At 36.6% G+C, this 27,553-nt stretch overlaps 1 long non-coding RNA gene across 1 annotated transcript in view; it reads right to left on the bottom strand.

Moving 5' to 3' along the window:
- LOC122789132 overlaps positions 1 to 27,553 on the bottom strand; it is a 272,474-nt gene that overhangs the window by 150,120 nt on the left and 94,801 nt on the right. The window contains exon 2 of the long non-coding RNA XR_006362773.1: positions 11,149 to 11,215. This is a non-coding gene — a long non-coding RNA (uncharacterized LOC122789132). The remainder of the gene's footprint in view (positions 1 to 11,148; positions 11,216 to 27,553) is intronic.

The raw sequence follows: 27,553 nt of genomic DNA, 5'->3' as shown, positions 1-27,553 counted from the left end.
AAATTTTATAACCATTCTTAGCTCAATTCCTAATGTCAGTAACTTTGTATTAACAGTGCCCTACATAAGATATGCATTATAGACTTATGGTAGCTACTTTCCTAAATGACAGGCAAGCTAAAAGATTTTTTAGGCTCCAACTTTAGAAGACCAACTTGCTGAAAATGTATATTACAGGGATATCCCAAAATATTTTCTAGCAAATCAGTGTTTCAATTAGTGCGTGTGTGATATATATCTAGAAAGACAGATCGGTTTATGTCAGATTATCGAGTTTTTGGAAACAAACTTCATATGGTTGAAACCATATGTTTGACTTACCAAAAAATCTGAACAAAACGAAAATCTAGTTTTTGTAGAGGTGGGGGAAGCACCCCTGCAACCCCCCAGCTCCTGCAAATTATATACAACTCTACACACTACAGTGGAGAAAAGGATACATTCTCCAATCCCCACTGAACAGTGATCTCCATACAAATGTTTCACGTTTTCGAAAGTTTAACATATGGTCTCAGCCATATGAAGTTAAGAGTCAATATCTCTTATACACAATTTTCTTTTTCTGCTGCAAAATGTGTATTTAACAACTTCATACTGTTACTACCATGCCTTTGTCATTTATTTGTTTAGGAGGGCAATACAGTGGAGTAACAGATAGCATTGGCACCTCACAGGAAGAGGTTCGCCAATTTGGTTCTTGACCAAGGTGCCTTTTGTGCAGAGTCTGCATTTGTTTAGGAGGGCAATACATTGGAGTAATGGATGGGCATTGGCACCTCACAGCAAGAGGATCTCCAATTTGGTTCTTGACCAAGGTGCCTTTTTTGCAGAGTCTGCATTGTCTCTTCTGAGCAGGTTTTCATTGGGTGCTATGATTTCTTTATACATTCTACAGACGTACTGTAATGTGGACTGGGGATTCAGAATTGTTTGTAAATGTGAGTGTGCATGTGTGATATAGACAAAAGATCTGACAACACGCTTCCATTTCCCACTTTGCCTTGAAAAGTCCACTGCTAGTAGTGGCTATCCATGAGGTTACTCTAGGGTCATAGGAGGTTGTTTGGTTAATGACCCTAGGGTCCTTACAAGCCTAGCCAAGTTTTACCCTTATTTCTACGATCAGCACCTATTGCCCCTGTCCAAGAGGAACACAGGTGGAACCCCTGGGGTGAATTTATGCTTACCCATCCAGTTGTCCAGATTGCATTTGAAGAGGACAATGAGGTGCTCTACTTGACATGACGTGAGTAAACTGGGAGATAAATCTATCCCTCCAGCAGATTGTATTAATGTCAAATACCAAGTTAAGGCCTTTAGAGTGAGTAACCAGTCTACCATTTGACTTGTGGAACATCGCTCTTATCGAAAGGGATGAGGATACATTTTTTTGTATTGAGTTTAAGGCCATGACTTTCACACCATTTATTTGTGTAAGACCCTCTTGTAGGATGCTGACATTGTTTGGAGATTCTATGACCACTCCCAGCTTGCGGTCTTCAGCAAAGTTAGTCAGCCACAGACGTTAGTTTTAGCTTGTATTTTGGAGAAATAGATTCCAAAACAGTTGGTCACATGACTGATCCCTGTGGAACACCACTGGTTACACGTCTGTTGCTGGAGGTGGATTCCTCTATTTTTTTGACTATATGGGTTCCGTCAGTGAGCCAGTTAGCGACCCATCTAACGATGTGGGGTTGATAGATTTTTGTTTTTATTTCTCCAAATCTTTTGGGTTTCTAATACCATGATGGGAATGGAACCCACTCCCAAGTCAAAGTATGATTAAAGTTAATGAAATTAGTAGTGTTTCAATCTTTGATGTCAGACAGAAGTGGTCATCACAGCACCCGCAATTTTCCCAGCAATGACTCCTTCTGCATTTGTATGGCATTACATGTATTGGTAACATATCTAAATATGATTGCAGATTCTTTTATAAGACCTATTGCTTCTACTACTATTGGAACTGTCTGGGTATCTTTCTTCCACATTACTCTCATTTCTGCCTGCAAATCCTGATATTTTATGACTATGTCTCTCTGTACACAAGACACTGTAATCACTTGATGTTGCAATTTCAATGATCAATGCTACTTTTGTCTTCTTTTCAAGGGCAACTATATCTGTTTTTCTTGCATCTGTCTTTTGAACTGTTGGTAATGTGCAATCCCATGTGATGGAGACTTCATTTTCTATTATGCTTTGTGGCTCATGTTTCCAGCGTTTTTCAGCTATTTCAATATCATAATGTTTGCACAACCCCCAAGTGCAACAGTCTTGCCACATTATTATGCCTTTCAGTATACAGTCATTCTGCCATTAGTATATCACAACCAGCAACAAGGTATGCAGCTGTTTCCAGTTCTGTTTTACAAAACCTACATTTGTCTGTTTTTCCACATGTTCAATGGACTTTGTAAACCAACTTGTACATAGCCCATTATCTTGGCCCACCAATATTAATCTTTCATCTTTTGGTTTGAATTTGCCTGTCCTTAACCATTCCTGCATTCAATCCTGATCAACATGGAGGTTCTTCCAGAAGTTTTCTATACTTGCAACTATATTCATGCATTTTCCACATTTCTTGCCTTCTCATCTGATCTTTCACCTTATATTCTTTGTTTTTTGGCACATTCAGTTGCTGCCTGACTTTTATCTACTTCTGGTCTGACTTCCATTCCTGCTCAACACCGATATGCTTCTGCTAGACTTGGCGGGGAAGTCATCTTTGATTTATTCTCCTCAAGTTTCAAAACTTTCACTACGTTTCAGACTTGTGAGGTCAGCAGATGTGTGTGTAGTCCCACGATTGCAGATCTATACATGTAAATCAATTTCTAGGAGGCCCATACCTCCTTTGGAATGGGGAACATATAATTTCGGTATGCACTACGTTTTATAAATCATTTAATGAGAAAGAAGCATCCTTCTTGTTCTCCTATCTAATATATCAAACACCTTTTAGGGCCAGTCAATCACTCCAAAACTGTAAGTTAGGACAAAAGGAGCAAATTGGGTTATAGCTTGAATTTTGTTCCTAGATGTCAACACTGTTTTCAGAATTAATTGGTCTTCTAAAATATTCCTAAGTTTTATTCACATCTGTTCATATGTTATTGTTGATCCTTCATCAATTCCCAAATATTTATAGACTTCCTCTTGCTTAAGTTCTTTTATATCACATTCTTGTCCCAAACTGATGTTTTCTTGGTGCAGAAGCTTTCCTGCTTTAATGGTTGCTTTTGCACACTTATCAAGAGCAAATATAATTTGAAAATTTTTAACTACGTGCAGTTGTGTTTTCAGTTGCTCATCTGATGAGCTACACAGTTTTAAATCATTGACAAACAGAAGATAAGAAGTCTTCACACTTTTGTTTTCTAGGAGCCAAATTACAGCTGTGCCTAATCTGTTAAGTAGACAGCTTAATGGGTTAGGGGCAAGACAGAATGGCAGCGGTGACAAGGAGTTACCCTGGAATATCCCCCCTTTGGATATTTAACCCTGGAATAATAATTGGTTCTATATCATGGCTTAATTGTAAAGTGATGCGCCACTGTTTCATGGTCACTCTAATGTAATCAATCAGTGTAGGGTGTATCTTATACATTTTTAAGCATTCTTTTATCCATGAACATGGGATACTTACAAAATGCTTTTTTTAATCAATCAATGCCATACTTCTCTATTCTTCCACTTTTTTTTTTTTTTTTACAGTTTCTCCACTATGACTATTTGGGTCTATATCATATATTCAAACTTTCTAAACTTCGAATACCATATGTTCGACAACATATGAGTGAAGTTTAAAAGTTTGAATATATAATATAAAAAAAAAACTTACCTTAACGGTGCAAGCAGGGAGGCAAGCCCCCCCAGCACCCACCACACACCCCCAACTTAAATATACCAACTCCAAGATTGCACTTCAGTGCAGAAAAGGGAAATTCTCCCATTCTGCACTGAACGGTGCCATTACATTTACCCTTCGAACGCTTGAAATTTCAATCATATGGTGTCGACCACATGCCATTCGAAATTTCAAGCATGCATGGTTCTAATAGGAACCCGATTATTTAACAACAAATGATCCTTTGTTCCATATGACTTTCTTTTATTGCCCGTTTTGTTGTATTGCCATAATTGAGTTTTCTTCTAAATGACTATAAACTCTGTCTGCATCTATTCCAGTGTGGTCGTCTGAAGGCAAGGTGTTGGTCTGTAATTTTTAGGGTAGCTTGCAGGTTCACTCTTAAGTAGGAGCATTGCTTTTCCTGTTGTTAATCAGGCTGGTGTCTGTTCAGGGTGTGCATATAAAATAGTTCTTACTCATGGCTAAATCTTCATGCAAAGATGTTAATACTTTTAACCAGAAGTTAGGTACTGCATCGGGGCCCGAGGTTTTCCAATTAGAAGCTTTTCTTAACTTTGTTTCAATCTCTCTTGCTGTTATGTCATACTACTTCATATCCTGTACCTTTAAACTTATTTTTTTTTTACTTCTTCTATCCATTTAGTATCTTTGTTACATTCCAGAGGATCTTCGTATATACTTCTCCAAAAATGCATATATTTCTGCTTTTTTTGGTGGTCTTTCATTTCTTTTTACCTTATTTCCCAATTATCTTTGGTGGTTCAGTGGTAGAATTCCTGCCTCCCACTCAGGAGACCCACGCTCACTTCCCTGACAATACACCAGGGTAAGAGGTTGGCTTATAATGGTTAAGGTCTTTACCTTACAGACACAAGGTGCAGGGTTTGATTCTCAAAAGGGGTAATTGGCTAGGCTTAAAATGGCCCACAATGGCAGTTAGCCTAGTACTAACCTATGAACCTCTATAAAACTTTTTTGGGTCATCAAGAAATTGCTTATTTTGTACTTTTCCTTTATATTTATCTGTGCATTTTCTAAGCTTTTCTGCCTGTGCCAATATTTTAGTTTATTATTTGCAGTAGTGTGTGATAAACCCTGATCTATTATACTGTGCATTGTTTTTATCATGTCTATCTTTGAGTATTTTTGTTGATCTATTCCCTCTTCTATACTCTTCAAACAGTGGCACTTCTTGTCTTAACTGCTTTATAGTTTTCTCTATTCGATACTTCAATGATGGTATTTGATTTCCCCCCTTCCTTTCCCTTATTACCCTGTTTTCTTGTAATAGAATTTTACCTATCATTAACTTAGCTGCACAGAATTATATCCTGTTTACTTCTCTTATACCCCATTGATCACTATGGACAGTCTTAATTACTGTATTCATTTGTTTTATCAAACTTCTAACTTTTTGGATTTTATCGATCTTCTGCAGTCTGTTCCTTTCATTGATCTTAATAAGTCTATATGTATGACCACAAATGCCAGTAGAACCTAAGAGTCAACTTCATAGAACACCAGAACTTAAACCACCACTTTTTTTATTAAAATACACAGACCTCTTAATGCCTCCGCATACAGCCTTTACAGAGTAAAACTTCAAATGAACACACAACCTTATATACAAATTAATCAAATACCATCATGGAAGTATCGATTGTCGTTAATTATAATAAATTGAATAATTACATACAGCTACAACTAAATAAAACCTTTCCAGCTGCATTCTGAATTCACACCCTGGGAATCAGGGTATCATATTTTAAAATAAAAACAGTTTCCTTCTATAACACTTTTTATCTTTATATTTTGATTGTCATATAAACCATATTTAACTTGAATCTAAAACAGTGGCTTTTAAGCCACTTTCATCTCCCTGATGAAAATCTAAAAAATGGCAAGCAATTGGACTCTCTAGTCTCCCAGTCCTAATGTCTCTCAGATGTTACTGTAAATGAGTTTTAAATGCTCGCTTACTCTCCCCCACATAAAATTTGCCACAAGGGCATTTTATAGCATATAAAACTCCTACTGAGTCACAGCTATGCACATGTTTAGCTTCATATTTTATACCATTTATATATGGAAAAAGAGATACCACATACTTGCAACTACAGCATCTGCCACATGGTTTAGTACCTTTATGGGGGGGGGGGGGGTTGTATTTATAACAAATCTATTTATGGTAATTTCTGGAAGAACAAACTTCCCATGTATAATCATATCTCCAACACTTCTCCCTCTTTTAAATGAAATACTTGGCAACCTAGGTAACAGATTCTTAAAATGTATATGTACAACCAAAGAATTCTAGTAATATTTTACAACTTAAATCACTGTATCACTAAATGGGCTATATGTAGTAATAAAATACATCTTTTCGATCCCGCTATCTATTCTATTCTTACTTTTTTGGTTATTATTACTCACACTATATTTTTTGTGCGTGTATCCAGCTTCATAATCTCTGATAAACTTTTCTCAAGTATTTTTAAATCATAGCCCCTTTTCCAAAACATGTACTATTTTTCATCTCTTGAATAAATAAATTCACAATCTACATTACACAATATTCTCATTCTTAGAAATTCCCCATATGGCAAAGCTGCAATAGTATGACTCTGATAGCAACTATGCCCATTTAAATACTGGTTGCCATCCATAAATTTCCTATGTACTCTGGTATGTTTCAGATGTCCCTCCAAGCCTTCCAGTACAACATCTAAAAATTTTACTTTATGTCCTGCTTTTAGATCACTATATTGTAAATTAAGACTATTTTGCTATAAATAATTAAACTCTCCTACATTATCAAAACCATCTTGACACAAATTAAATCATCAATAAATCGAAAATAACCAACTACATATTTTCTAAAAAAAATCTGAAACAAAAATATATTGAAACTCAAAGTAACCCATAACCAAATTGGCATACATGGGGGCAAAAGGAGCCCCATTGCTGTACCTAACAATTGTTTTGAATTTAATGGTAAATTGTACCAAGTAATTATTAGTCAAACAAAAATAAATTAAGTCAATAATATTTACCAAAGCTGGACTATCCCCCAAGAAGTACGCAAGGGCTTCTAAGAAAAGTTCATGTTGTATATTCATATACAAACTTACTACATCTACTATGATCCAGTACATGCTTTTTTTCCATGTAACATTTGAAATTCTCTCTAAAAAATGAAAAAAAATGTATCTCTTTCATAAGACTCTAATTTAGTCACATAAGGGACCAGATAACAAAGACTCCCATATTATGTGTGAAATAATTGCAGGCTGATAGAATAGGCTGTCTCAGGAGATTTATATTAATAAATAAATCTTAGTAAGTCTATCTATTAAATCAAGCAACTCTTCTCTTAGTTCATTTTATTCTAAACTGAAGTTACATTTTGTGTTCTGTTTCCTGCGAGCATTATATAGAAAGTTCTATAGCATCTTCCTGTGGCACATTCTCTTCAGTTGCATCCTGTGTAATCCATTGCTCTGTCATATATTCACCATCACTCCCCAACACTAACTGTGTCAGAGTTGACACAGTTTCCTGTTCCTCTCCCCTACTGTCCAGCTTCAAGTGAGCATTTATACTGGTTTCCTGTGAAAAGCTCCAACATATCTTCATATGGCAAGTGACCTGTTGCTTCCCATTCCACTGGTTTCTCCTTAATTTGGATGTCCATTGCTCTATCCTGCTGTGGTGTTTTCTTAGTTAGATGTTCTACGTGTAATCTTTCACTTCACAGGTACTCCATAGCCTCAGTTTCCATTTCTTGAACTTCTCCATTACTGATCTTATTTTCTACTTTTCCTCTTTTTTTTTTTAATTTTTTCAAAGTTTTCCATGTTGGATTCCTTTACCTATATTTTTCCTTCAAATATATTAAGTGCTGCTCTTTTTGTATCGATTAGTTTTGCTTTCTCCTTTGCATAAATATTACACCACATTAAATCTTTTCTTTTCCCATGTCAATATTTCTACTTCAGATGTCTCCTGATCTTCCTGTTTCCCCTTACTTTGGGGACTCGTTCCATTATGCTGTGATTTGACCTGTATTAGACCTTCTACACCAAATCATTTACTTGCAGACATTTCATAACTTCAACTTAAATGTTTTTAACTTCTACTTTACTAACCCTCTTTTCTACATTCCCTCTTTGTGATATATTTTTATTGAGAAGTTTTTCATATCTGGATGGCTTTGCCTGTATTTCTCTCTGAATATTTTTGGGGCTGCCTTTTTTGTATTGGTTAATTTGGCTTTCAACTTTGCACAGATATTTTACCATATATCTCAGTTTCTTTCCCGGGTCCATATTCCTTTTTTAAACTTTTCAAATATCTCTGGGTTTTGTTGTTTATATTTTGCACTTCCCTAGATGCTTCTTTTTCCAAACAGATCAAAGTTTCTTGGTCTATATAATGCTTTTCACAAATCAGTTGTATTAATGAACACATTTTTATTTTAAGCTTCCAAATGTTTCTCTTGTGGAAGTATTTTTCTTTCCTCTAATTTCTCTCAATCTTTTTGTATATCTTATGTCTGGAAATTCTGGGGTTTTTGCATGATAATAACAATACATAATTTCTTTTTTGTCCTCAATAGTCCACTGTATCATCTTTATGGCTATTCTTTGGCCTATCAGTTTTTGTTGTAAACTGCTACTTCCTTCTACAATGGGGGGGGGGGCATCCTCCCCTTGAGCCTGTCCTAATTGTAGGAATATTTTCATATTTTTAAGATTCTACACTTTTTCCAGTCCTGGCATCACTGCACCTACCAAGATTAGGTACTTTTTTATCCTGGGTCGTGTGCATCCAGCTATCTTTTTTTTAATTTTTGACCTACTTCTGTCCATGATATATGCTATATAAAATGCAGTCTATACATCAGTGTAGCCTTGGTGATATTTTGTGAAAAGCAGGGTCCATCTCATGAAGGTACTCACCAAGAGTGGAGGATGAATTCAGTTTCAGCAATAATATTTTCCTTTACCTGCTGACTTATCTCTCCATTCAGACCTCTAATCACTGTTGCTCCAATGAAGTCTGCTTCATGGATGAAAAGGGTCAGCTGACCACCCTACCAGGTTATCCAATAGAATAAAGAAGTCAGCAAGCAAAGGAGAGTAGTTTCTCTCTCCATTCAGACCTCTAATCATCTTTCCATTTGGACCCCTATCATCTCTAATGACACCTAGCTGGGTGAGTTTCTCAATGATGCCTGAGTGGGGGAATAGTGCCAAACTTCTTGGCTAAGCTAAGTCTAGGGAGGCTGTAAGCACAGATTTCCCCTCATCCAGGTTCTTGCAAACCTCAAAGAAATCCACCAGGTTTAATAGGCATGATGACCCTACTCAATTTGGATTTGTCAAAGGGAGAAGTGTTTGGAGATCACCTATATCTTTGATAAAGTCCATGATGATTCGCTCCATGGCCTTGTAGACAAGGCTAATCAGGCTAGTAGGTCTATAGTTCCCAGGGTCAGTGGAAGCACCACTTTTTGTGCAAGGGGACAACAGTGGCTTTTTTCCATTAAGCTGGGATGAAGCTGGTGCTTAAACTAGGATTGAAAAAAAAAAAAAAGTAACCAATGATGTTGCTAATTCTTGTTGGAGCCCATGAAGGACATAGCCTGGGATCTTATCAGGTCCCATAGATGCTGCGTATTTGATGTTTGACTCTAGGAAACAAATGCAACCTGTAAGAGAACAAGTGAGTGATGGTACAACACTGATTGCAAAGATCAATTTTATGTTCAGTCTTGGAAAAATGAGTTACAGAAAAGAGGGGGGAAACCATTATCTAAATTTTCATCCTAAATGTCAGTTTTAAGTACTGTAATTTACAGTCTATAATTAAGCAAGAGTAGATCAGATATTTATCTGCACCTTATTATTATTATAGGAAATGGAATCAAATGCTAAATGGTACAAGATTATATTAGCAGTTATACAGCTATTTATGTGGGTAACGATATATGCGATTTCTTCTTTTATCTTCGGAGATAAAAAGGAAAAAGACAATATAGATCAGCAGTAAGCAAAGTTGGGGTAGGATAGTCAGAGATCGTCAATTGTAAAAAGTTAAGTCAGCTGAACAATAGACGTCTGCTATAGTTTATAGGGATGAAACTAATATCTGACACATTGAGGTTACCAAATTGCAGAGCCTGGAGCACCTACATTTTGCTGTAGGTAACAGGAAGGCTTTGAAGTTTGAACAGAATTCAGGATGGTTACAAGTGGTACTGATTTCCAGATTTTTTTAAAATCATTTTTAACATTTCTACTCTATTCTCACATTTTAAACAATGACATATATTGAATACATTAAACAGAAAACAAAGAAAACAAATTCTTTATTCACATTCATCATACACCTTTCTTCTTAAATTATTCTTTCTGAATCACAGTCCAACAATATCATAAATTACTAATTTCATGCCTTCCATTAAATCTCAATTCTCCTCCAGAATATCACTCTGTATGTATTGTTCCCATAAATTCCATGTATGTCAGTGTAATTTGACCCTTTTTCTAAAGATCGTACCCCAAGTTTTTATTGCCTTTACACCTTTTCAGTTCTACAATTACAGTTGGCTTAAACTTTGATTTCCATTTTCTAGTGATTACTTTCACTTAGTAAGACCTTACTAAAGTATAGACAAGTCAGATCGTATATCCCATCTCAAAATAAATCTTTTTTTTTTTTTTTTTTTTTGGTTAGAGCCATTTACTCCTCCAACATCTCTTACAAATTATTCTGTAGGAACTCCTTAAATACGCCAATCTGTTGCAATCCCAAAAAAATTCCCACTAACTTCTCACTTTCCCAGCACACCACCAGCATTTGCCATCTTCACGAAGGAAAAAAGAAATAATTAGTAAGGCATACAAGAATGTTGTGCTTAGTGTACAGAAGGATAGGTTTGTAAGTGCCTTTTGTAAGGGGGGAGTAAATGCTGACTATGATATTTTAGGGTGTGATCATAGATTACATTTTTCCCCTCTTATTTCAACTTTACCAGAGCAGTATGGGAAGGAGTTTTATTTAAGGAACTTAAACAGAAGGGAGCCCAGTAGAAGTGTGGATCTGTTGGACTGGAAGCCAGTTTTCTTTATAAAGTAATGAGGAGGCAATTCTCAGTTTGAGGGTCACATGTCATGTAGCAAAAAAAAAAAAAAAACCAACAAAAGAAAATTTATTTTGTACAGTTTAGATATGCAGACAGACTAACAGTGTTTTATGCTTACCTTTTGATCTTGATAAAAAAATGGCATAGTATAAATTTCTTTTCACACGACAAGGGAAGTTAATGTGCTAGAAGATGAAAAAGACAAAAGGTTGTGTCAAGAAATATTAATATTAATCTTCTGGGCTTCCTGAAGTCTGACTAAAGAGCTGTATCCAATATTAAAGCAGTATCCACACCGTTACTGCTTTAACAAGACTGGGTCTTAAAATTGTATATTTATTTAATGTACATAGATTATACACATGTACACACAAACACATTATATATACATATCCACAAGTACTCCGTGACTGATAGAGTTAACCTTTATTCTAGGGTTCAATCTTTTCATATGTGTACTCAAAATATTTCACTCAGTCAAATGTCACAATTCATAAATTTTGTTTTGAGCTGCATGCTATAGATAACTTGAACAGTCCTAAATATGATGGTGGAATACACTGCTTGAAGTTTCATCACTGCTGCCAACTACTTTTGAAGTCTCATACAGATTTTACTGACCATCTGGGTAGAGTCACATCACATATTTATCTTGTGTTATAAATGCAAACAAATTAAATAATTTGGTTTATATCATTAGAAAGTTATACCACGGATCTAAATTACAGTATTAAAAAAAATCTGGTTAGAAATTCAACAGAAGAATTCAGGTTCATTTATGAGAATGCAAGCCTCCTTTAAGGATGTTCTATTCTGTTGTAAATATGCCATTTGTGGCAGTACATCTTTTTATACTAAAGTGTAGTTTAAATAGGATATATTTCTATTTGGTTTTACATTTAAAACTGTTCTATTAGTAAAAAAAATATATAAAAAGCCATATAGTATACACAGACAATGACTGTATCATATTGTTAGGACTACAATATTATAGAAGTTCATAAATGAAATGCACTCAGCCACTACAAATATGTTACCCACTGATCAGTCTGAACTCATAATGAAGGACACATTATGTTTATAAAAATTTTTATAAAATGGGTTAATTCTTTGAACATTATACAGTCAAACACAAGGGCATTTGATAGCAGATTTCACCAAATATCCTGAAATCACAGACACTCAGGTTAAAACAGCCCTCTCCAAAGCCAAAAACACAGCATCAATGGGACCGGACGGGGTCCCAGGCTGCATCCTACACAAGCTCAAAGATGAACTAACCCCTCACCTAAAAACACTGTTCAAACTCAGCCTCTCTACAGTTACATACCCATAGAGTGGTGCACAGCAATGGTTAAGCCACTCCACAAAGGTGGAGCCACAACGGACCCCGGGAACTATCGCTCTATAAGCCTGACTAGCCTGGTCTGCAAGGCTATGAAGCGCATCATCATTGAACTCATTAACAGAGACATTGGGAACCTCCAGACACTGGACCCTACCCAGTTCAGCTTTGTTAAGGGCAGATCATGCCTCCTAAACCTGGTGGACTTCTTTGAGACAGTTACCAAGGCTATAGACGAGAGAAAGGTGGTACACACAGCCTACCTAGACCTCACAAAATGTGTGAGGCCCTGGATTCTCTTGGTGAGGAACCTCTGTGGTTTCTCCAGCTGCTGCATGTGCTTTGTGAGGTACATGCTGAAACGGGTGTTTTACTCAATAGTGGGCCTTAGGGAAAAATACAGGGATGTTATGACCTTGCCCCAGGATGAGATACCCTTACTTATGAGGTGGGCCATGTCGAAAGCTTTCTGTACAACTTAAGCAACATGGTGGTCAAAAGTCAGGTTGATATCAACCTGGATGCCCAAATCCCTCACAACTGATTGCGTGCTTAGGATGTGGTGGTTATTAATGTGATAATTTGTGGGGACACTCTCCCCAAAGGGGATGATGATTCATTTTTTTTGTATTCAGCTTGAGTCCATGTTTCTGGCACCAGTCATTTGTTTGGACAAGACCCTCTTGGAGAACGTCCACATCATTAGGGGAATTTACGACCGTACCCATCTTGCAGTCATTTGCAAACTTGGTCAGCCATAGCCCACAGGTTTTGGCCTACACCTCAGAAAAGTAAATCCCAAATAACAGAGACCCCCAAGACTAAACCCTGGGATATGCTGCTCATTACAGGTCTACTGCTTGAGGTGGCTTCCCCTATTTTGACTAGGTGGGTTCTATTAGTGAACCAGTTTGCTACCCATTTGGTAACATATGGATTGGTGCTTAGTTGAAAGTGTTCATCTATTCTGCCCGAGTGGGGAATAGTGTTGAAGGCTTTAGCCAGGTCAAGGTTGGTGGTGTGCACCATCTTCCCTTCATCTATGACTTTGGTGACTGTCTCAAAGACGACCACCAAATTTAACAGACATGACCTCCGCTTGATGAAGCCTGTGTGGAATAGAGTGTTTGGAGGTTGCCAATGTCCTTGTTAATGAGGTCCATGATAAATCTGTTCCATGGCCTTGCAGAACAGGCTAGTTAGGCTGATGGGTCTATATTTTCCCGGATCGGTGGATGCTCCATCTTTGTGTATAGGGATGACCGTGGCTGTCCTCCACTCAGCTGTGCAATGCTGGTACTCAAAGTTTGGTTGAATAGGATGCCCAGTGGTACTGCAAGTTCCTGTCAGAGATCATGTAGGATGCAGCCTGGGATGTTATCTGGTCCCATGGCGGCTGTATTTTTTTTTGCCTTTGAGAGAGCAGTGATGACCTGTTCCATAGATACCACAGATATAAGGAAAGGGGGCAGGTACTAGGAATGTCCTTATTTACTGATGGGGGGGGGGGGGCAGAGGGGTGAAGTTTCTTCTCATTTGTCAGCCAGCAAGTTTGCTGTATGTACATGTGGTGTCCTTGACCAGCAGTTCTGAACAGAGCTGGGTGCTTCCTTTTAGGTTGTGGACATATGATTGTCTCTAGTAGATGTGGCCAATTTGGACTCAAAGTTTGCTTGGAGGATGTCACTAGTGCTCTTATTTGCTTGTTCAGGCTAAAGCAACATTGCTTCCAGTTGGGAACCTGCTCCTTCTTGGTCCTGGACAGCAATTTTTTTCTTTTCATTGTAGTTTATTTATTGTAGATGTCCACCAGGCAGGTTTATGCTTCCTTACAGATGATGATTTAGTCCTGTCCAGTATTCCTGATTCCATGCATCTATATAAATGTTTGTATAGTGCTTTGGTGTAGTTTTGGATATTGGTGCCAGTTCCTACAGAGGGAAGGGGGCTGTGAGGCCGTTTATACCATCCCTCAGGAGGCTGTAATCAGCTTTGGTGTAATCCATTTTATTTCTGCAGTTGGTGAACAAAATGATGCTTATTTATAGTTTTTCATACTTAATGGGTTTTGAAAAGACAGTTTTTCTACTGATCTGTTATTGTAATGCACCAATACACATTTCAGAAATCGGTTAACAGCTTTTTTTTTATCTTTTCCAACTGATATGCTGGTACTGTAATACATGAATACATGAATTTATGAAAATTATACTTAAGATTACATCCAAACTACCAAGTGCAATTTGCAGTAAAGGCACTTTTATTATATATGACTCTAATAAAAGACGACTTCTGCAAGAATTGCAGCCATGAAAAGAGTTGCATCCTGAATTGTACTATGGGGCTGTACAATATAGTGTGGTCCAGATACAGTTTGACAATGAAAAAAGTAATACTTTTAAGCTGCACATCTAGTAGGGCAGCATTTCATTGGCTTTGCATAGCAGTATACCTACCTCCTTGTTCCAAGGACCCACAAGCACATTAGTATCCATCAATGTCTGTATTTACTAGTCATTCCGAACAGCACTCTGTACAAAAGCTTAATTAGAAACATGGCAAATAAACAGCTAAAATCCTATACAGGCTACACAACATGGCAGCAGGACTGATGAGGCCATGCATGGCTATCTCTAAAGTTGTGTGATTATGACATAAAATTGCAGTACAGTATGCATATCGTTACTAACTGATCTACAAATTCCAATATCCTTAACAAATACTTGGACAATGTGATGGCCGGTGCAGTTAGTCCAGAAAGTCCCCCATCTGTATGGTCTTTAGTCTTGTCATTTGCAACAAAATAAAACTGTAATAAGAATAGACCTTGAGTGTCTAAAGTCGTATGAATGCATACTAAAAAAATGTAATCAATCACCTATAATCTTCTCTGCAAGCAAAACACTATCATTGTTAAACTTTTTAATATCATCAAAAACGTTCATTTCCATATCTTTATATAACCCCCTTCATATTTAGCTTTGCGGCACTAGTCAAACATTGTACATCAAAAAGGAAAAGCAGATTTATATTTTAGTTTTCCCTGTACTTTATACCCTCACGTATTCAACCTTCCAAGTGTTTGCAAGTATACTACTTGGTAGATTTACTTCTTCCTTTCCAAAGTGTCAATTGAATGAAAAAGAAACATGGAGTAAAATTATTCTCGTCCCCCCAGTGTCACTCACTTGAACCAGAGGTAGTGTACATGAACTGTATGTCAAGTAGTCCTCTCTGTTATCACTTCGAGATGAATAACCTTTCTGACCCAATTAAGATTATAAATATGTTTAAGAAATCTTATTAATTTTAATACATAAAAGGTGTTGTTTCTATGTATCCATCCAGTGCAGTGTTCTTGAATTGCATTACCCTGCCCCCCCACCACCACCAAGAAGAACCATAACTGAGTTTACTAGGCAAAAAGAAAATGAAAGTTGATGGTCAGGCCTTAATATGACATCATGCACACACTTATGGATAATTTAGATTCACCAATCCACCTATTGCATGTCAGTGTCCATACCAGTCTTATCATTTTTTCCTCCTTATAAAGCATTCAAATGGGCTGATGTATTTAAATTCTAATCACATACTTTGTATATCATAAGTGGCAAAATAAATATTAACAAATCCATTTCTATTTTTAAACCTTCCACAATGCTAGAGTCTACCACATCATTTGCTGGCACATTTTCAATACAGAGTCACCAGGATTTAAAATCAACTTAAGTCCAGTACAATGGACCACTAGAAAAAAATGAGTTTGTGACTGGTGCTTCCATGATCAGACACTGATTCTCATCACACTATGCCTGACCAAGACAGGGTGATATTGAGTCATCTTTCAGGTACCAAGATCTCAGATGTCTCTAGGGCTCTTAAGACCTTTTCACCTGGCAAAGAAAAGTAGAATATGGCAGTGGTCCCTGTGAGACTTAATGACTTGGCATACAAAACCCTGTGAGATATGCACAGAGACATTTCACAACTCCATGTACATCACAAATTCAGGTAAGAAGCTGGTCCTGAACAGAACTGGCCTTTCTCCAAGGATGATGCCTGGGTACAAAGAAAATACAATTGTCTGAATAGTTGGTACCATTCCAGGGGAATCCAGTATGTGTCAGCATAGGACAAGTTTAACAGCCCTACATGCTTAGCCAAGGGTGATCAGCAGCTCATTTTAAGGCTTCTGCACACTGGCTAAAGCCTTCACTGCCCCATGGTGCTTTTTTAGGCAGGGACAAGCTGATGTGCATCAAAATTTAAACCTACCAAATCCAAAACAGGATCACATTAAGGCGTCTTTGCTCAATGCCAGAAGTCTCAGCAACAAAATACAACCAGTTTAAACTCAGTGAAACATATCAACCTTTACTTTTAGGCTCGTTGAATCTCAAATTCACTAAATTTTTTTTGTAGAAGTGACCCATTTAGTTACTGCAGAAAGAGTTAATGATCCTGCCAATAAAATATTATACTTTTGGACAAATTTCTGACAAATATAACCCATTATGAATTCATCCAAATTCCCTCAGTAATTATATTCTAGTTTGGTCTACTTGGCATCCAACTAATATTGAGCACCCACCTACCTAAATGTCTGCTAGAACTACCTCAAAGTACAGAAGACACCCTTCAAAAGAGGTTAATGCTACTGATTTGGTCCTGATAGACTTAATCTGTATTCTTTAACATTCTAACTCATATTCAAAACATACTATACTCAATAAAAAAAAGAAGACTTAAGGTAGATGAAGTGCCCTGGCTAATATCAAAATTTCCCAAGCTCTTAAAAAATAGAGACAATGCTTTAAATTAAAAAAAAAAGATCCTGTAATATTGCCAAGCATGATCTATGCAAAAAACAAAGAACATCCAGCAGGATCAGTACTAACAAAGTAAAATCTGATTATTGTAGAAACTTATTCATAAGAAATGACAAACTTTTCTTAAATAACGAGCAAATGTTATCCAATCAAAATATGTAATTCTGGCAGAAAAAAAATTAACTCAGAAACAATGCATGGGATAAAGCACGATATATCTAACCCTCCTCAACCTAACCAATTCAAATTCAACTATGACCCCTCTCTGCCACCTACTGAACTGTTACCTGGGAATATCAATACTGTCCTCTAAAGTATACTACAAGAAGAAAGTCAAAGATCAACTCCGTAAAATTCTTCAGCTCTAAAATTAGCTTCTACTTAATACATCTCCTTCATCCTTAAAATGGGTTGAGACACACTAGCAGCTCCAGTGACTCACATCTTTAATCTATTATTCATCTCATATTTCTATAATTGTTCAGTCCTCATAATCCCTTTTCCCAAAAGAACATCCACTAAACCCAATAGCCAAGCTGGACCCATTACACAAATTGATGATGATGATAATTTGTATTTAATTTACACAGTATGACATCCTAGTCAAGTAACATGATTTCTAAACATCAGCAGTGATTCACTCATTTTCTCAATTAATTATGACACAATTATTCCATAACAAAAAAAAATAAACTTACAAGGGTAATGTTCACAGACAAAGTATTTGAATGTATATAATACACCAAAATATACCTCTAGCAAAAAATTGTATATTTTCTTAAGAACAAACCTCATGTTCAAAAAGTACCATCTTAACAAAAAGTTTACTATTGGCACTAGTAAGTCATACCTGCAGTCTTGGCCAGTTAACATTGACCCCCCCCCCCCCAAGATTTCTCTCCCTTTTTCCTTCTTCACTAAAATGATCTCAGAGGTAACTTCCTAACATGGGCAGTGTTCTTCATGCTGACTGTAATGACAGCATCAGCATTGATTTACGCTTTACTTAATCTCTACAAAATGGTTGACCTTCTCTGGAACAGGTTACATGCTACTAGACCAAAACTCATATGGTATTGGTGCTCAGGATCAGTAAGCAGCTAGCACTATTATGGTCTTTCACATCCTAAACAATAGTCGCTACCTACTGTACCCCAACAAGAGTTGGGCAGCCTACAACTTAACCTGTTTTTCTACCTCACATGGAAATTCAGTCTCAAAAGATACTTAAACTGAAAAGGTGTGAGATATTCTATAGGCTACTTTAACAAGTGAAGCTAGGCAAGCTGTTGCTAGTAATCCACTCTTGATCTTTGCCTTGCAGTCTTCTGAAAACATAGTATTTTTCCTTGGAGTATATTCAAGATTCTTCCATTTTAACCCTTCCTATGGTCATTACTGGGTGACAATCTATCCTTTTATTTTTCTTTTCAGTTTCTTTTTGGTACCTTTCCTTTGAATTACAAGTATTAATAAATGCTGGATTGCTATTTCATGGAGCTTTCTGCACTGGTAATAGTTTTGCTGTGAATCAGATAATGAAAAACATGGTCAGTGCTAGAGAAACTTTCACAATGTTATCTCCCTGTCCATGTCTAGCAATGCTTTTTGCCTCAGTCAAAAAATGTGCTCTTTTAGCAATCACCAACACTATAAAACAAGAATAGATGCTAGTACACTGCAGGGGGGGGGGGTCTGCCACCAACAGTTAAGTAACATGAGGTTTCCCCCATACCCAAAACTGGGGGATGACTTCAAAGTTAATTATGGGGTTTCTCCCACACAGACATGTACAAACCAGTATTACCCTTTCTCCTTTTCATCTCATCAGGCATGGTTTTTAAGCAAGTAGATTTCAACAGAATAATCTGGATCCATCAGAAACACCAGGACCTTTGCTTTTCTTTGAAAAAAGATTTTTTAGGATGGGAAATGGGATACATTTGAATTGGGCATCAATTATTCAAGTTCTTCTGTAACAAGTCATTCCCCTTTTTCGAGGAGTCACATTTTTTCCAAAATATTTCAAGGTAAATGATAGAAGAACTCCTACTCACATAAATAATGTTAAGTTTCAAAAATATTCCAGTCTCAGAATTAACGCAATCTTTTGGTCATATCCTCATGTTTAATCATTCAGTTTCTTAATTCAAAGCCCAGGAGCTACTTATTGACAATTGTTCTATTTAATTAACAAAAATAAATAAAAGTTAAATTAGTTCTTCCTTTCTTAAAAAAGAAACAAAGGTTCATGATTTGCCTAGATTATACATTTCATATATACACTAGGTCCGTGTAGTCATTTATCAAGATGGCATTTAACCTAGTAAGAGTTATAAAAAATATTTCAAAACAGTCAACAGTATCAAGTTAGATTATGCCTGCCAGCTAAGTAGAAGCAGGGGAATGTAGCAAAACTGATGTGTTCATATTTTGTTTTGGTTCTGCATGCACTGAGCGCATTTAACAATGATTTTCTCATCTGAATCCCTCACTGCCCCTCAGTTTGCAAAGCATTCAGCTTGCATGCTGCACACATGAGGGCATGCAGAGGTATACACACACACACACACACACACACACACACACACACACACACATTCACCTGCATTTGCAAAAGGTAATCACCCCAGAATTACCATGCACTGTTAATCTTGCCGAAAACACCACAAGCAACTGTACCAATGGACTTGAACAAAAATGTGTTGTGCCATTTATGGTATTCCACATGCATCTGCGTGTACTGTTGCAAAACCCTAACATATGTTACAGATGAGTAGACTCAGGTTCTTGGTGCTGGTACTTGTAATGCAGTGACCAATTAACATTAACACTTAAAAGAACTACTAGAGCCAAGGGCACTTATGAGTGAATGACAGTTTGAATTTGGGAGTTTCATTGTAAAGAAGGTCAAATAGACCTATATTGAAAGATTTAACTGGCAACTCTCATTCTCACATATACATGAACAAATGCTCACTGTAGCTTCTGGAAGTCCCTGGCTCCACAGACTAACTTTAGATGAGCATGACTGGACGGCAGCTTACATGCAATACTGTGACTGGTGAGGTAATCAGAAGTGAGATGCAGGATTATGACTTGCTGAATAATGTATACAACTGGTTAATATACATTACTGACTGGTTACAGTCAGAATACTATTCTAAATATTTCTTTGGGTGGATGTGAATCGCTGAAGACTTTTTGACATTTGAGCTTTCCTTTGGAAGCCAGTAGTTGTGTTAATCAGTAGAGTAGTTTTCTTTTTTTTTTTGCTTTATTCTTTTTAATGAAGAATTTAAATGAAATATCCATACAGGTTAATTACCTATGTATCATGCACAAATGACACAGTAACAGTATTATAATAAAGGAACTACAAAAAAACGGAACAAATAATGGGGCTCACAAATACAGTATAGACTTTCTAACTCTGCCATCCTATTTTAAAAGAATAGATATTTCTCCAGAGCTGCCATAGTTTGAAAACAACCTACCATAACCCATAAATGATGACATTTACATCTCACACATCATACAAAGTGTGCCATCCATATCTCCTTCCTCGCCTAATCATCTCCCGTGTAAAACCCTAAAAATGTATCATCAGAGACCAGTAACTACATCCACCAAATCAAGGTTACCTTCCCCTCATATCACCACTGCTGCTACCTCATTTTACTCCGCTCCATCCTGTACTTCACCTAACTTCAACCTATCTTTTACTATCCCAGTTCTCCTCCCATGGACACCAGAGCTACAAGACAAGGGAAAGCAAGTGCTCTCCACTTAATACGCCAAACAGAAAAGCCATGACTTGTTCCATAAAGGAAATTAAAACATGCAAAAACACTGGAGGTCAAGTTTGCAGCCTATTGTCTGGGGCATTCCATTGCTTGTTCTGCTGCCAACTACTTTTTGAGACTAGATGTGGACACTGTTGTTTCACTGCTGCTGGCTTGCCTCATTTGGCACATCATTACAACTATAATGACCTTAACCTTGCTTTCAAAGACTGATTTTTAAAATGTGGATCTTTTTTCACTGGCGTTGTTCAACTTTGGAGGCATTTCATGGCATGTTGGTAAGTGTGTCAATTAGTACCCATCTCATACAATTATGTTCTTGTGTGACATATTTTCCCTGCTTGTGGTACACAAGCAGCACTGAATACAATTTCAGTGAATCCATTGCAAATGAAAACGTGTAGTACTGTCCGAGCGTTTTATATTTTTCAGCAAGTATGCAGCTATGATTACTGTCAAAGCGAGTATGCATCACCACCCATCACTTTATTCTCATTAGCAGAAATGAACTACCCATCAAAATTGCTGAGCATAGGTTTGTACAACCAGGAAGCATACAATATTTGATTGTATTTTATATTGAAACAATGTATAATGCTGCTAATAAAATACAAACATTTTGAGATGAATGGTGCAAAATGGTAACACAAATAACAGCTGTAAGATCCAGAGCCAAGGGTAGGCCAAAATCCTAACTTGATTACCGTACAATTTAATCATTTTTAAAACAATGAAATCAGTTTAGGCAATTTGTTGAGGATTGTACCCTCACAACAGTGGCATAGTTCTAACAGGAGGGTACTTGGGATGGAAAGGTGACAGATAGCTTCTACATTTCTGCCTTTTAGATCCAAGATATATATATATTTTTTTAAGATATCCTGGCAAGTACAATGTAGATAGACATTGCCATGCAGTTTTGAAAGTTATAATTTAGTTCCTGCCTATGTTGTAACTCACAAAAAAAATGCATATTAGCTCTTCTTTGGTTCTTCATAACTACAGCACATATATTGTCACAACGTAAAGCTCATGTTACACAAATGAAGTCCCAAGATAAGCTAACGTGTTGAACTGCTCAAAACACCAAAATGTTCTGGTATAGTGTAACATTAAATAAGTGATTGAAAAAGGTAAATAGTTTATTATGGTTGCATATTAAATGAGACACTTGGAATTCAGCGCAGGCTGTTTACTTAGCACTAGCCAAATTACAAGTATAGTGAGCATCCACTGGCATGGACATTCACAACTTATAGGGTTTGGTTTTGTTGGCTTGAAATATCCATGCGTAGAACTTTTTTTCTTTTGATGACCTTATCAGTACAACAAAGGGGATAGGTTGGCTTTACTTCAGAAACATAGACCTTAAAATCAAGCCTAATCTGCTGAATACACCCATGAAGTACAAAGGCATTTAAAAGCCATGTAGCTGAAACACTAAGAAGACATTTGCATATATCCCAAGGGTCTCTACTAAAGGAGCTAGAAGGAAGGTATTACACAGTGAATACTCTAGCTTTGCTAGGGATTTCTTACAGTTTTCACTGACTATATTAGTGGGAAAGATGTGGGAGGCACAGCATCCCGTATGACACTTCAAGAGGGTGTGCCCTCTGCAAAATAGTGTAGAACAGTATGCAGATTTATACTGTGTTGACTGAAATACTAATGTATACAAAGCCACGATTACATTTCTTGCAAATTTCTTATACTTATTGCTGATCAATGCTAAATTATTTGAACAGCCAGCTTCAGCCCATTAAGACTAATAACCTATCCTTGAATATTCATCTCTTAACAAGATGGAAATACTTTGTTCACTACTGGAGTAATTGCTTGTTTTTTCTTTTTTCTTTTTATTTTCTTGGAAATGTGCGTTTCATATGAAATTTACAGCAGCATGATACATGCAGTTAAAGTGCTGTTTAGGAACGTTTTCACACTATAACTTATGAAAATGATTTCCGCCTTGGTTTAAATTTCTTCAGATGCTTGGGTTTTTAAATACCTCGACAGGAATGGACCCTATTCTTAAGTAAGAGATCAATTAAAATTCATAAAATTGGTTTTACTTCAGTCTATTTCATAGGAGCACTCTTCCCAGATCCTACAATGTACCCAGAATTGCCTCTTTTTGAGGATCATAAGAGGTTATTTTTAATCAATACCATATTCAGATATATTTGAAGATTCTTTTTGTCAAGCCCATTTGGTCCAGATACAATTGGAACCAACTGTGTATCCATACTCCATATTTAATAGCTTCTGCTGGCATGTATTGATATTTAAGAAAGTTATGTTTTTCAGTTCCCAAGACACCATAGTCACAAAGCATAGCAATTTCGGTAATCAGTGCTATCTCGGTTTTTATCTGCTGAACAAGATAAAGCCTGCTTGCTTCTACTTTCTTAGCCACTGGTATGGGATGATCCTATGCATCATTACTTTGTAATTTTCAGCAATCCTTTATGGTTCATGTTTACAATATCTTTCAGCTGCCTCTATGTTATAATGTTTATCATGTCTCTAATGCAACGACCTTGCTTTATTGTTATACCTTTCTGCATAAAAACCTTCAGCCAGGAGTGTATCACAACCTGCAACAAGGTGAATGTCTAGTTATGTACCACAGAATCTACATTTTGTCGATCTCCTACCTACTCTATGGATTTTGTGAACTTTCTGGTACATAATCTATTATCTTGTGCTGCCCATATTAAGCTTTCATCTTTTGATTTAAATTCACCTCACCTGAGCCATTTGTACATAAACTCTTGGTCAACATGCAGTTGTTCCAATAGATCTCTATATTTTTGCTATAACTGTGGTCTTTTCCATTTATCTTTTTTTCTGATCTTTCTTTTGCTTATTTGCACTCAATTTCCAGCATATTTTTATCCAGATTTGGTCAGATTTCCATATCCACTTGCTTTCTAAAGGCCTCTGCTAACTTAAGTAAACAAGTCTTCTTAGAGACTTATTTTATTCATGTTTTAGAACTTTCAATATGTTTGAATCTGATATCAATAAATGTGCATATAATGTCACAATCACCAACCTAAATCTATAGCCGATTTCAAGGAGGCCCATGCCTTCTTCAGACAGAGGGATATAGAACCTTGGTTAATTCTGATCCTTGTAAATCATTTAATGGATACGAATCAATTTACTTGTTTTCCTATCAAGCTTATCCAGCTCTTTGTGACCATTCACTGCAAAGCTGCAAGTTAAAAACAGGAACTGCAAGGTTATTTATGGATAGAACATTATTTCTAAATATCAAAGCAGTTTTCAGTATTAATTTGAGGCTTCTTAAATATTCCTTATACAGCTATGTTCTCATTTTTCATGCTGCATCACTGCTTCTTTATCCATTCCAAGATATTTGTAAACTTCTTCTAAATCTTTTATCACATTCCTCCTCCAATTTTACATTTTCTTGATTCTTCAGTTTCTTTTTCAAATGCTGCTATTGCAAATTTGTCAAGACCAAATGACATTACTATGTCACCTGAAGAGGTTTTAATGACTTCTAGCTGTTGTTCCAAGTGTTTATCTGATAAACTATACAATTTTAATTATTCACAAAACGTAGAAGATATCCTTTGACTTCATTTTCTTGGAGACAGCCTCAAACTGTGACCTAAGCTGCTGAGTAAACAGCTAATGAATTGAAGGAAAGACAAAACAGTTATTAGTGACAAAGAACCACCCCAAATTTCACTCCCAGACAGCAAATTGTTCTTGTTTTGTGATTCAGCTACAAAGTAGTTTGCCATAGTAACTGCAATAAAATTCACCAGTATACGATGGATTTTGTACATTTTAATTTCTCTACAAGAACCACCCATTATTTATACCTGGTTTTCCGAGTACCTATACGCCATCACAGCTTTGGTTTGAGGATCTGAGTTTATGGCACATGCCACAGTAATCTGATGGTACGTGTATGTGTTGTTCAGGACTTTATGGCCTGAAATTTTCCATTTATCCTCACTGTAAGCATTTTATGTATGTGCAGTGGATTCTTTCAAAAAATGCACACAATAGTAACAAGTTATAGTTGTGCAAGAATGTAAATATTGTTGTGACCCATTTGTTTTATTTTCAGTTACCTATGAGGATAATAGCCAAAGTATAGTGAAGCTCATTTCCATGTTTAGTCTGGAGGAGAGAGTGCATCAGCAATGTCAATCCAACCGACAACCATAGATAAGCAAATGGAAAAAAACAGGCACAAGTGGAAAACTTGGTAGAAAGGCAAATAATGTTACGAGTTATCCAGGACTTTCTCATATCTGTTTTATAAAGGTTAGTTTATTATGATTAGCAGACACTAAACTACATTACACTTTTCATATTGCTAAATGCACCTCTACATCTCCATCCATCAATCTTCTGTATATTGTGAAATCACTTGGCAATTCACCTGACCCTTGCAAAAGCATTTCTAACAACTCTCTAGTTCTACTTTCTACCAGCTCTGAGATGGTTTCCTTAACATGCTTTGCAACATACTGCCATCTCTGTTCTCTTTCAAACTCCACAAGAAACCCTCCACCATTGACATAGGAATGGAGAGGTAAATTAAATAAACTGTAGCAGGTGCCAGCAGGTTAACAGTTTACAAGCTGTAATAACAGTTTACAAGCTGTAATTATCGGTTTACAAGCCCTTATTAGGTAGCATATAAAAACAGTCAGACTTCAGTTATTTACCTTTACAAAGTAAATGTTTGACAATTACACAGTCTTTATGCGGTCTAATAGACAATAGTAATCAGATAAGGACAGCTTGTAAGCTGACCATTTTTAAATTTGGCAGAAGGCACCAAATGAGTGAATTGCACCAAACAGGTGAATTACCCAGGTCACCATATCTTTTTTACAGTTCTGATCTCCTCTTCTGCACCAAAACACACATAATAGACACAGATCCTATAGCTTTTTACAGTCCATCTCCAATGACAATGCAGTCAGTCTTCAACACACCTCTCACTGTCATCACACACACATACAGGTAGGTACTAGGCTATTGGCCATATGGCCTATATTACCCTAGCCAAACGGTAACATGGCTTTTGCCACCCAAGAAAATTATTATCCTGTGCCCCTGTCAAGCAGAGCCACAGAAGTGATCCCCGGGGTGAATTTCCTATCTCCCATCCAATCAAAGATTTTTCTTGAAGAGTGCTAATGAAGAGCTTTGTTTGATACAGATAGGTAGTTTGTTCCAGATTATGGGAAGTCTCTGGGACAGGAATCTATCCCTCCAGCATGTTCTGTTTATTGTGGTGACAAGGTTTAGGTCCCTAGAGCGTGTAGCTCAGATGTATTGGGATTTCATTAGGTGGAGCATGTCCAACAGCTCTGGGTTTGACATAGCTTTGTATGTTAGGCAGAGATCGCCTCTGAGTAGGCGATATGTGACAGAACAAAGCTGGAGTTTTTGAGATATTCTGCGTAGAGCATCTGTTTGAGGCAGGTAATCCTTTTTGTGAAGTATTTCTGTGGCCTGTCCAGTTGCTATAGATGTCTTGTGAGGTACATACCAAAAGGGGTGCTGTACTCTATAATGGGTCTAATGAGTGATGAGTAGAGGGGGAACAATGATCTCTTTTTTCCTGGATGAGAAACCTTTTGTGATAAGGTGTGCCATGTAGAAGGATTTCCTGACTACTGTTGCAATGTGATTATCAAAGGAGAGACTACTGTCCACCTGGGTCCCAAGGTCTCTTATCACACTTTCGGTGTCAAGTAGAACACCGCCTATTTGGTAGTTCATGGGTACAGAGTACATACACACACACTAGAGATTATATATATATCACTTTTGGTGTCAAGTAGAACAACGCCTATGTGGTAGTTCATGGGTACAGAGTACATACACACACACTAGAGATATACATATATATATATATATATATATATATATATATATATATATATATATACACACACACACATACACACACATACATATACATACATACATACATACCACACACGCACATATATATATATATATATATACACACACACACATATATATATATATATATATATATATATATATATATATATATATATATATATATAAAATGTGTGTGTGTGTGTGTGTGTGTGTGTGTGCATATATATATATATATAAAATATGTGTGTATCACAAAATCCACAGAGCGAGAGCGAAGCAGAGTATCAACGTAGAAACGGTTTATTAAAATGAAAACACACTGCAGGTCGGATGAGCGCTTTCACTCAATGTATGAGCTTCATCAGATCACATTGACCAAGACATGTAAAATCACTTATATAGAGTAACAATAATTATTTGATTATTTGATTAATTAATAACTCAATCAATCAATTGACACTAAAACTAATACATGAAACACTGGTCTGCACATCCGATCCTAGAATAAAATGCTAGACACCCACAAAAAAACATATATGCCAAAAACAGCAAATATGAACCTATGAATGCCTAAGAATAGAATCGTATGATTAAAAACCTTATATACATATATATCACTCCCAT

This window comes from Protopterus annectens, chromosome 14.part0, assembly GCF_019279795.1.
Source record: "Protopterus annectens isolate FY-2018-M chromosome 14.part0, PAN1.0, whole genome shotgun sequence".
Lineage (NCBI taxonomy): Eukaryota > Metazoa > Chordata > Ceratodontiformes > Protopteridae > Protopterus > Protopterus annectens.
This window is presented reverse-complemented; position numbering and strand designations above follow the sequence as displayed.